Raw genomic sequence first — 11,876 nt, 5'->3', positions numbered from 1 at the left:
CCCTTGTCACCTACTCACATAGTGCTTCTCGCTGACAGCGCCCACCTCCCTGTTGATGGGCGTGGCAACTCTGGCCCCTCCCCCCACCTCTGCCACAGCCCTAACCTTCCAGGTCAGGACCAGCCTCAGGGCTGACATGTGCCTGGAGCCTCTCTCTGAGGACCCAGATGCTCAGGCATCTCAGGGCCCCTTCCCCAGGTGGGGGCTTCCCTCCCCCATCACTGCGGTGGCAGCACTGGGAGGCCTGGCCTAGGAGGCGGACCAGCCTGGGGTCAGCAGCACGTGGCACCAAGCCCGAGCTATAAGGACCTTTTAATTCCTGATGGCCTGAAGCGGGGTGCAATGGGGCCCCCTCACTGTTGGGGAAGCAAGAGTTCCCATTGCCTATAACCGCCCTCCCCTGATCAGCCAACAGGCTAAAGTTGAGACCCACCGCTGTCCCTGTCCCCAGAGCCTCATCCCCAAAGACCTGGGATAAGCCTCCTGCTCCTCCCATGGCAGCAGCCGTGGCAGAGCCTCCAGCTCTCCCAGTGAGCCCAGCTGCAGATGCGCTCGGCTCCCCCTGGCTCCCAAGATGGTGGGGGCAATGGAAGGCTGACTGGGCCCCCAGACACAGCGTCCTGGGTACATGTCCGATTACCCCAGGGTGGCCCCACTTTATCAACTCTCTAGGCCTTATTTTAGAGGATCTGGGCCCCTTGCTCAATTTTATCCATCTGGCCCCAACTCCAGAATCAAGAATGGGAAATACAACTCCCTTTCCCACACGGTTTCAGGCAAGTCCCACCCCACACCTGGAGTAAGACCCGCCCTGGCAGCTTGAGCTGGAAGTCTGCCTGCCTCCAAGGGCACACGTATTGATCAGCCCTGAGTCCTTGACCCCTGAGATCCTTGACACCCCCCACCCCTGCACCTGTGCCCCCACAGCCTGCCAGAATGTGTCTTTGTGTCCAATAGGCTTCCCTGGTAACCATCCGTCCATCTGTCCCTGTGTTCTGCTGTATATACCTTCTTGCTGCACCCCACCTCCCTGCATATGCCCCTTCACCCCGCTGGAGAGAAACCTCTCTAGGGAAAGGCAGGGTGGCTGCACCCAGCGACTAATCCAAATGGCAAATATTTTGTAACAAAATAGCCCAGAGGTATTTTATCTGTTCAATTCATAGAGTTTTAGAGATTATATTGAAATATGTCACTTGAGCAAATTTTGTGTTGGTTGCATTTGTTTTGTTCTCTCAGAGGGAAGTCCTACTTTAAATCAGAGTGTCTGATTGTCCAGAGGCCAAAGCCAGAGGCTGTTCTGAGGCCCTCCGACCTGAGGTCTTTGAGCACTGGGCTGCCAGTCTGCTCTCTTCTGGCCACAGTGATGTCACCCCTCACTCCAGGAGGAGGTACCTCTGTGCCACCATGGGACATGGTTAGGAAGCCCCAACTTAACTAAAGGAGACTTGGGTGTGGGGGGGGTCATATGATGGGTCAGAGCTGGGGACGCAGGGCCAGGGAGCTGACCCCACCAACTTACCTGTCAGCCAGGTAAGAGAGCACCTAACCGTGGAGACCGGAGCAGTTTTGGGGGGAGGAGGCCCCATGACTGGCAGTGTGCATCTCACTAGAGTGAGAGACAAGGGACCAGGACCGCATCTGCCCTGCATGACTTTCTGCAATGGAGAACAGGGGCATGTTGGGGACCCAGGGTCCCACTGACCATGGTCAACCCCCCAAAGCCTGACTGTCTAATCACAGGTCTGCTTTGACAAGCCCTGTGTGGAGGGCACCAGGCTCAAGTGAAGGGACTGAGGGAACACTACCAGGGAAGGTACACGGAACCACAGAGTGTGGGGGTGCAAACATCTGTGGGTTGCTGGAAAGGATGCTGAGATTTGGTGGCGGCAGGATAAGACGAAGACAAGGTGGCTGTAATGCAGGAGAAAACAAGAAAATCAGGGCTAGGAGAGACACAAGGGGCTTGGGCCAGCATTCACAGCTACATGCAGTGCTCACATCAGGCTCCATGGACAGAGGCTTCACAGAGAGTGATTTCTCCTGGCAGAGGAGAGAGGAGAGAGCCTTCCAGCAAAGCTGAAGCATCAGAGGCACTGCACCATGGGAAAAAAGCAACCAGCCAAGATGGCGGGGCCAGGGACACCTGCAAAGAGGGCAACCAGCTCTCCTGGTGACCAGAACTCTGAACACCCTGAAATCCAGACAGCTCCCCAGGTTGGGTCCCATTATCCCCTGCAAAAGTGGAGAGGAACATGACCTCTACCCTCCTTCCAGGAAACGGGAAATTCCAGGAGCAGCCTGGGGCCAGCTAGGACCTGTCCCATCCTGGGAACTCTCTGACCCAAGAATCTGAGGACAGGCCCCTCGAGAGCACCCCTGAGGGGACCCAGCTCAGCCCAGGCCTGGGAGAGGGCCAAAGGCCAAAAGGGCTGCTGCTGTGTGAGAACACAGGCTAGCCACAATTCTCCAAGCCTGCCGGCCCCTGAGGTCATCTGGAAGGAACGGCCATTCCTGGCTCAGCAAGAGAGAAAGACCATTGTCTCTAACAGAGGCCCCTGGATCCATCTGCCACAGGGCTGGAGAGCCAGGGCCAGTGACTCTCCCTGGTAGTGACCCTTTGGGGGGAAACTCAAACTCATCAGCCATTGGCTTAGAATGTTTCCAATAAGGGAGACAGGGATGGATAGGCTTGTAGCTGAGAGCAATGGGCCAGAACGAGATGCCAGCGCTAGAATCCAGGGAAAGTCAGCAAGGCTGCGAAGCCCCAGCATTCACCAGGCCCCCGCCTTGGGGGTGGGGGGGTACACAGTGAATGGGACAAAATTCCTGCCCTCCAGGAGCTCACACAGAGTGGTACCGTCACACACAAACAGACCAATTACTCTCACATAGTGAGTGCTGGCACGCTAGAGGTGACAGGGAAGGGCTGTGTCAGAGTGAACAGTCAAGGAAGGCCTCTACGGGGAGGCATATTCAACAAGGTCAAGGTCAGGTCTGAGGGCAGGTGAGCAGTTCAAAGACCATCTCCACAATGTTGAATGGCCACAGTGTTTTGAGGCAGAAACCGAGATATTTCCTAATATATGAATTTACTTACATGAAAATCGTTACTATCTCTTACTTAAATGCATTTGAAGAACTACTTATACTGAGGAAATAATAAAATTAGGCTTCTCCTGGAAAACTCCGGACAGATGGGGATGATAATCAGCGGGAAAGGAGGTGGGTTGAAAGCAGGCTGTCAGGCTATTCCAGAGGCAGGCCGGGTGGGGGTGGCGTTTAGGGCTGGGCCGTAGCGGGAGGACCCAGGCCACCAGTGCAGGCCCCAGAAGAGAAACACCCACAGTGAGGAAATGCTGTCCTGCCGCCGGGCAGTACTGTCCAGACCCAGGGCTCCCGTATGGTTCTGACTCCTGATGGGGAGGAGCCCACCCCAGGGCGCCATGAGCCCACAGGCAGCACTCTTCCCCCTCCCTGTCTTCCCTGTCACCCCAAACCAAGGGGACTCAGGTTTGCAATTTAAAATATAATAGGGGGTGCCTGGGAGGTTCAGTCAGTTAAGTGTCCGACTTGGGCTCAGGTCATGATCTCATGGTTCTTGGTTTCGAGTCCATCGTGGGCCTCTGCACTGACAGCTCAGAGCCTGGAGCCTGTTTCGGATTCTGTGTCTCCCTCTCTCTCTGCCCCTCCCCTGCTTGTGTTCTCTCTCTTTCTCTCAAAAATAAATAGATAAACATTAAATAAATAAATAAATAAATAAATAAAATATAACTGCATGGACTCCATGGCCCATTACCCACAAGGCCCTGGGATTGGCACCTTTTCCGACCTCAGCGTGAATTTCACAAAACTGTAGTAGGGTTGATTTCTCGTCCAGTAGGACAGGCAGAACACCACTGTGCGCCTTGGCAAGCCTACCTTCCTTCCCCAGCCCTGACAGATGTGGCCAATTGACCACTGCTTTTTCAGGAATCACCACCAGTCAACAAATGTTGACACCTGGGATGAAATTCAGTTACCAGCCACCCATGGTGTCCTTGTGGAGCCACCTTGAGGGAAGCCATGGATGGAGGGGGTTTTAGAGCAAGAGGCCCAGCCAGACTCTGGGTCCCAGGGAGGAAGTCTCCTCAAACACCAGCAGCAGGGGCTCGTGCCCACTGTTGTCAGATTGCCTGTGGAAAATGGCTCGGGAGGACGCCTCACTATTCCTTAGCTCAGCGATGCTCTGCCCGTCTGATGCTCAGGACCGCTTTTCTTGGGGCTCCACACCGCTCCAGCACCCTGTCAACACCCTGCCCAGTAGGTCCCCTCACTCCTCTACTCACCGGCCACCAGCTCCCTCTCTCCTCTGACCCACAGAGCGAACCACTGAGGTACAAGACAGCAGCCAGGGTCACAGATGCAGGTGGGGAGTGCCAGGGGGGACGGAACTCAGAAGAGCTCTCCATCCCTGGGCAAAGCATGGCTGGGAGAGGACACCACCAGGCATTTCTGGCCTTGAGAGACCCTTCACGGGACAGGGGAATGTGTTCCCTCCAGGAGCACGTGGGGCCCAGACAGAGCCCAGTGTCCTGGAGTCACAGGCTGAGCTCTTATGTGCTCCCCTCCCCTTCCCAGGAAGGAGCCAGGCCCAGCGATAGGCCCCATGTCCCAGCCTGGAGTCAGAACTGGTTCCACTGGGAAAATTCCATTCTGGAAGAGGCTGGAGGGTGAGAGAACTGGGTCGGGAGATGAGGAGGAGGGCTGGAAACTCTTTCCTCTGTCCCTCCATCCCTCCTGCAGGTCTGGGTGGCTCCTTTCCCGAGGGAACCAGGCGCCCTAACCCCATTAGCCAGCCCTGAGCACCTCGGTGCTTCCTGCTTCCATGACCCTGAAGAACCTCAAGGCAGACTCTGGAAAAGTTGTGGGAACTAGCTGCGGGAAGGCAGGAAGCCACCAGGAGAGCTGGCTCTTATTCCCACATTCCCAACTTCCCTCCCCCAGCACCCCCAATCCTTTTTCCTTCTAAGACATCTGGGCTAGGAAGTGGCCTCCCCACCAACCCCCAGGCTTAAGGGGGTTGTGCCACCCCCTGTGCCACCATCACAGGGAGGCACAGCGTCCCAGAACATCCGACCTGGAAGCAGACAGGTTAGTCAGTCCAACTGCTTCCTTTTATGGATAAGGAGACTTTCATTTAAGACGTTAAATTAAAGCCTCAAAAATAACAACAGAATAATCCTACGGGCAGTAGGGGGAAGGAAATAACAAAGACAAAAGCAGAAATAATGAAATAGGAAAGACATACACAATAGACGGAATTAACAAAACCAGAAGTTAGTTCTAAGAAATGACTAATAAAATAGACAAAGCTCCCATTTGACTACTGATCATGAAGATGAGAGTCGTCACAGATAAGTACGTTAAGGCAACAAGGGTGGGAACTACCCGCACTGCAGAAATGTGGTTTTAAGTAGAGACTACTCCAAAAAAACTCCAAACTATACACCGTATTACAACACATTTGAAAACCTTCACAGGGAGAGACTGGGTGGCTCAGTCAGTTGAGCGTTCAATTCTTGGTTTCAGCTCAGGTCATGATCCCAGGGTTGTGAGAACGAGCCCCATGTCAGGCTCTGTGCTGAGCGTGGAGCCATCTTGGGATTCCCTCTCTCTCCTTTTGCCCCTCTCCCCTGCTCATGCTGTCTCTCTCTTAAATAAAAAAAGGAAGAAAGAAAGAAAGAAAGAAAGAAAGAAAGAAAGAAAGAAAACCTTCACAGAATGAATACTATTCTAAAAAAACACCTTACCAAAACTCACTCAAGTACAAACAGAAAATTTGAGATGTATAATCATTAAAGAAACTTGAATGGGTAGTTAAAAATCTATCACCTCCCTCCATGAAAATGATACAAAACCAGGCCAAATGATTTTGCAAAATTCTACCACACACTGAAGGAACAGATAGTTCTAATCTTACATTAACTCTTTCGGAGAGGAGAACAAAAGAAGGAAATTTCCCAAACTCCTTTTCTGGAGTCATCTTAAAAACAAAAACGAAATCAGACAAGGCTTATATGAGAAAAGAGAAACTACAGGCCACTCTTGCTCCTGAGCATAAATACAATACTTGTAGAGGCAAAATAACATACTGAATCTGGCAGTGAAGAACAAAGAATGTGATAAACCATGACCGAACTCGATTAGTCCCAGGAATTAAAGATGGTTAAATATTAGAAAAACCCATTAATATAATTCACTACATTAACAGATTAAAGGGGAAAAACAATATGATCATTTCAACTGATGCAGAAAAGGCAATCAATAAAATTCAACATTGAGGCACCCGGGTGGCTCAGTCTGTTAAGTATCCGAGAGCATGGCTTCGGCTCAGGTCACGATCTCACAGCTCGTGAGTTCGAGCCCCGAGTCAGGCTCTGTGCTGACAGCTCAGAGCCTGGAGCCTGCTTCAGATTCTGCGTCTCCTTCTCTCTCTGCCCCTCCCCTGCTCATGCTCTCTTTCTTTCTCAAAAATAAATACTAAAAAAAATTTTTTTAATAAATAAATAAAAATACAAAACCAGCAACCTTAGAACAGAGGAAAATGTCATAGCCTTATAAGTGATACCTACACCAGCCATCACACCTAGGCGTGGAATATCAGAACGCCTTTCATAACTAGGAAGGAAGGGACGGTACCTGCTCCCACCATCGTTAGTCACCAAGTGAAGGAAAAGGAGGAAAAATGAAAGCATGATGGTCGGAGAAATCGAATTGTCACTATTTCCAGACAGTCCAATTATTTGTAAAAAGCCCTGAAGAATCAAGAGGAAAAAAATCATTAGAATTAATTCAGAGGAAAAGCCTGCAGCCTGGTAGGGGCTGTTTCTCCTCTGCCCCACAAGCCTGCACTGGCCACTCTCTGGCCTCATCCCCACCCTCTCACGGGGCCCCTCCTCTCACCAATAGACCCCAGCCCAACTGCACTTGCTGAGGACCAGCCAGGTGGGCGCAGGCTGCCTTCACGCACTCTGGTAGGCCGGGAGCCAAGTGGGGAGGAGGGCACGGAGTCTCTCTGTGGGGGCCTACCCACTGCAGATGTGGACTGTGCGAGCTCTGGTCTCAGGGCCAGGCCCTCCGGTGCCGCTGAGGACGCCCTTAGCAGATCGGTGAGGTGGTGTGGGCAGAAAGAGCCTCAGGACGTGATCACATCAGGAGTTTGGGCTGGATTCTTGTTACATCAGCAGGGCCGGATGCTCACCCTGCAGAGGGGCTCAGCCTTGGCCTTGTCAGGGAGTGAGCTCTGACCACCATGCCAGCGGTCACACTGGAAGCACAGAGTGCTGGAATGCAGGACGTCGGGTCCCACAGCACCAACCCACCTCAGCCCCACGTAACTGCCGGGCCCTCAGCAGCCCTCTGCTTGTGGTCCTCCCAGCCTCTCTGTATTGATGACTGGCTAACCAGCTTTTCTTCCCTGTCAGATCCAATCAGCCCGTGGTCAACAGGGAGTGGGCACGTGAGGACCTGGGTGGCAGGCAGGCCTCACCTGCCTCAGAACTGGGAGAAGAGGGCAAGGCCCAGGGTCCGGGGATGGATTTGGAGGGCCAGAGGTGGCGAGGATGTGGGAGAAAGGCAAAGGACTCAGGAGGAATACCAGCGAGGCATCTTCTTCCCAGAGTGCTGAGGGATGCCTCTGACAAGAGGCCACAACTGATCCTTGGAGACGGGGATTCTCGTATGCAGGGAAGCCAAGGGCCTATAGTAGTTACCTGCTGGTGCTTAATAAACTACTCCAAAACTCAGCAGCTTAAAACACTCACTGTGGGTCAGGAAATCAGAGTCCACCCGGCTGGACGTTTCTGGCACAGGGCCCCTCGGGAGGTTACAGTCAGTGTCAGCCAGGCCTGTGGTCATCTGAAGGCTTGAGTGGCACTGCAGGATCCACTTCCACTGTGGCCCATTCACCTGGCTGACACATCAGTGATGGCCCTTGGCTGGAGGCCTTGGCTCCTTCCACATGGGCCTCTCCATTGGGTGCTTGAGTGTCCACATGGCATGGCCATTGGCTTTCCCAAATGACCCAAGAGGTCAAGGCAGAAGAAGCCGTTTGCCACCACTCCATCAGATACACTGTGGATCAAGGGTGTGGGTGCCAGGAGGTAGGGATCACTGAGGACCATCTTGGAGGCTGGTTACCAGGGCCCTTAGGGGAGTAGGAGGTAGGAGGTGGACTATAAGATTTATCCAGAGAGCGCCTTCTGTGCCTCTGCCTATTTTAGGACAACGTGCTAGCCTTTCCAGTGAGCTGAGCTCAAGCCCTGTGATTATGATATTTCCCCCACAGACCCCAGTCCTGGCTCCTTCTTCCAAAATCTCGTTAGTCTGTGCCCCTCTGCCTCAAGCTCCCCCCACCCCCACCATCTGATTCTGCTCCTTTCCCCTGCCCTAACCCCCATTCCCATAACCTTGTCCCCTCACCTCCACAGCTAAAAGCTTACAAGGCTGACAAGCATTCTCTCTGTAAGCATTCTCTCTCTCTCTCTCTCTCTCTCTCTCTCTCTCTCTCTCTGACTGAGTGGGGGGAGTTCTGATCTGAGGCTCAAGAACCCACATCCCTGGGCCACACTGGGATGGAACAGAAGGGCACAGCTGTGCTTCCTGTCTACAGGGACAGCAGACACAAGGGACCCAACCAGAAGTTAAGAGTCTCCCTCCAGGTGGCCTCTACATGAAGGATGGATTTGGGAGGTGAGCTGGAGGAGGAGCCCAGACTGTTCCTGGAGGCCCCAAACCAAAGCCAGCCCTCTCTTATGGGGCTCTGCAGGGAGCGGGGTGGGAGAACTACAAAAGTAGGGTGCCAGGCTAGATGGGGGAGCACTTTCTCCTCACAGACCACAGCCTGCAAATGGGAAGTCCACACCCCAGGGGTCAGAGGCTCCAGTGTCAGCAGAGTTCAAGGCTTCCTCAGCTCCCAGAGCTCTCCCAGCTCAGGGGGATTGGCTGGAGGGGACTGAGCGCACCTGAGTCCACTCCTCAGCTCGTGCACAGGGCAGCACGCTGGATGAGAGGGGGAGGGGCCAAGCCCAGGCCAGCACCAAGGTCCAGCCAAGCAAGGGGGACATACAGGGAAAGCAAAGTGAGCAGCTGGGAATGGCAAACCCCCGCCTTGGGAGGTGGGCTCCCCGGAAGCCCAGCCTCTGGTGGGGAAGGGATTCCCAGGAAGAACTCGGGGTGCCTAGAAAGCAGGGACATTCTTAGCCTCACAAAGTGGAGGAGTGCCAGTCAGGTAAAAATGCTTTTGCCTACAGTAAAGGGGAGGATGATTTCTAAGCACATTTGGATGCGCTGGTGGGCTGGGGAGGCAGCTGAGGCCCCAAACTTCAGAAAATCCAGCTTAACCTTGTCCTTTTTGGCTTCGGAGTCCACTCTACCATGGGAGCTGCCGTGTCCTGGCATTTTTTTCTTTTTTTTACTTTTTTTATTTTTTATTTGAGAGAGAGAGAGTGGGGAGAGGGGCAGAGAAAGAGGGAGAGAGAATCCTAAGCAGGCCCCATGCTCAGTGCGGAGCCCGATGCGGGACTCGATCTCACAACTCTGAGATCATGGCCTGAGCCAAAATCAAGAGTCAGATGCTCAACTGACTAAGCCACCCATGTGCCCCATGACACTTTATATCTATCTCTGAAATCAAACTTAGCCATCCCCCTTCCTTGAGAAAGGGAAGAGCTCAGGTGGGAGGGGGAGTTGACCAGAATCAATAAATTACATCAGAGGGTTTACAGAATGGGAAATCCATACATGAACAAGCCATGAACCACCCCTTTTCTAGGCACAGGGACGCCTGAGACCACTTGCCTTTGGTCCCCCGTCCTGCTCAAAGCAAGTGTTCCCGTGCCCTCCCTTGCAGAGTTCTCAGTTCTTCCCCCACGGCACAGATTATGTGAAAAGGTCAGGTATGAATAATAGGGACTGGGGGAGCCTGTGGCAAACTGGACAGTGCCTGGAGGCGTTCACCTTCAAGAGTTGTTCTTTAAATATCATACTGGCCAAATCATAGTTGCCAGATCAGGCCACCAGTTTAAAACTCAAACAGCCTAGATGAGATGAAATCAGACCCCAAGTTATAACCCTGCATCTGCTCTTTATGCATATATGCGCATGAACACACACCCACATACACACACACATACACATACACACACATATACACATACACACACATACACATGCACATACACATACACACACATACACACACACATACATACACACAAACTCCTGAAGTAAAGTGCTCTGGACACTTTGAAGAGTCAAATTGTTGGGGTGCCTATGTGGCTCAGTTGGTTGAACGTCCGACTTGGTTTCGGCTCAGGTCATGATCTCACACTTTGTGAGATCAAGCCCCGAGGCATGGAGCCTGTTTGGCATTCTTTCTCTCTCCCCCTCTCTCTCTGCCCCTCCCCCCACTCCACGTGTGCACTCTCTCTCTCTCAAAATAAATAAACTTAAAAAAGAGTCATATTGTTACTCATTGCCCATGTTGTGGGCCCGATAAGTGGTACTCCATAAGCTATGAAGTTGGTCTGAGGTCTCTTTTCCTTCGTGTTCCCTCGGCCCCAACCGCCCCATGAAGGCCCTCTGACACGCCCCGCCCGCCGCAGACCACAGAGGCTCTGTCTTGGGTGCCAGGGTGGAAGAGGCAGTGAGAGAGGGGAATGGTTGCAGACATGCTGTCTCCAGTGGGGCCCCCGAGCCAGAGCAGAGACCTTCCCAGACAGGCTGGGAGCTTAAAGCCAGGGAACCCGGAGCACCAGAAACTCCTGGTGAGTTTATGTGGAGAGAGGAAAAATGGGTGAGGGCCATGGGTGTCTGCAAACAGTCTGCAGAGATAGAAGCTGAGGCTCAGGGCCCCACAAGCTGGGGAAAGGGAGTGCCCCGCCAGAGTCCAGAACAGGGCAACCGCCTACAATAGAAAATGCCATATTCCAGGCTGAAAGGGCCCAGGCTAAAAAGCACAGCACACTATGGGGAGGTGGCAGGGGGCTGAGAGGCCTGGCTGACCTCAGCACCCCCCATGCCCTTGCAGCTAGGCAGCTCCAAGGCAAGCCAACTGTAATGGGGAGCCCTGCTTGGGCCATGGGAGGAGGGTATAGGAAGTATTTAGTTTCCAGAGGGCGAGAGCTTATACAGGGAAGAAACAGCCAGCCAGCCTGCGAGGGCAGAGGAGGCAGGGCCAGGGGAGGCTGCACTGCTCTCATCCACCACCAGGTGGCAGCAAAAAGCACTGAACCTGCCTCACATGTTCCCAGGGTCATACAGGAGCGCAATCTGGCTGAAGCAGTTTCTCTCTATCCCTTTCTCCTGGACCTCCTTCTTCACCCACTAACTAGTCCAACAAAAGTAAGCACAGATGTGCAGAGCAGTCAAAGGGAGGCAGAACCCAGGGGTCTGGACATCTGCCTGTGCCCAGCGTGCCAACGTACTTGTTCTCACAAGCGGAGAAGCCCTAACAGCTCTGGATGAAGGACGCCAGGCACTCTGAAGATGGAACTCACCCTGGCTGGACCATGGCTTTTTACTTTGGCCACTGGGCAGTGGCTCTGGGTGACATCTATCTGTGCATCATTGCAGATGGCTATCTATACAGGTGGCTGCCCTTCTTCCAGCTCCCAGGTCCTGCCCCCAGGAAACTCTCTTGGAGTGGCCTACCCCACCTCTTCTCCTTCTCCTCCCTTGCCTTTGGCAGGAACTGGCATAATTTTATAGGGACATGGGGAAAGGAGCGTCCCTCTCTCTCTGTGGGAGACCAGAGGTCTTTCAGACTCCAAGGAAGCGGGGGGAGGGGAGAAGGAGAGATGGAAAATGGCAAGAACAAAAGGATCCAGAGAGGA

The sequence above is a fragment of the Lynx rufus genome, unplaced genomic scaffold (assembly GCF_022079265.1).
Source record: "Lynx rufus isolate CCGP_SWC_20201006 ecotype Redwood Valley unplaced genomic scaffold, mLynRuf1.p SCAF_7, whole genome shotgun sequence".
Classification (NCBI taxonomy): domain Eukaryota; kingdom Metazoa; phylum Chordata; class Mammalia; order Carnivora; family Felidae; genus Lynx; species Lynx rufus.
This window is presented reverse-complemented; position numbering follows the sequence as displayed.